The following is a 233-nucleotide window of genomic DNA, read 5'->3' on the forward strand; positions in this document are numbered from 1 at the left end:
TGGTATTTTGAACCTGGGAAGTTGCCTTTGCTTGGTATTACATTACAACACTCTACAGACCTGTATGCACTATCTAGTCACAAAATTACCTGCTGATCAGTTCTGTGGCCGACCACTCAAGGACTGTTCAAGGACTATCCAACCCTTCAAATTCTTTGACCTTGACCCAATCCCAGGATGTAAACTGATCCTGGTGACTTCCCCAATGCCTAAAGGTACAACTGGAGCTATGA

Source organism: Petaurus breviceps, unplaced genomic scaffold (genome assembly GCF_028583685.1).
Source record: "Petaurus breviceps papuanus isolate PSGF00001 unplaced genomic scaffold, PetGlider_PUasm1.0 174, whole genome shotgun sequence".
NCBI classification, from domain to species: domain Eukaryota; kingdom Metazoa; phylum Chordata; class Mammalia; order Diprotodontia; family Petauridae; genus Petaurus; species Petaurus breviceps.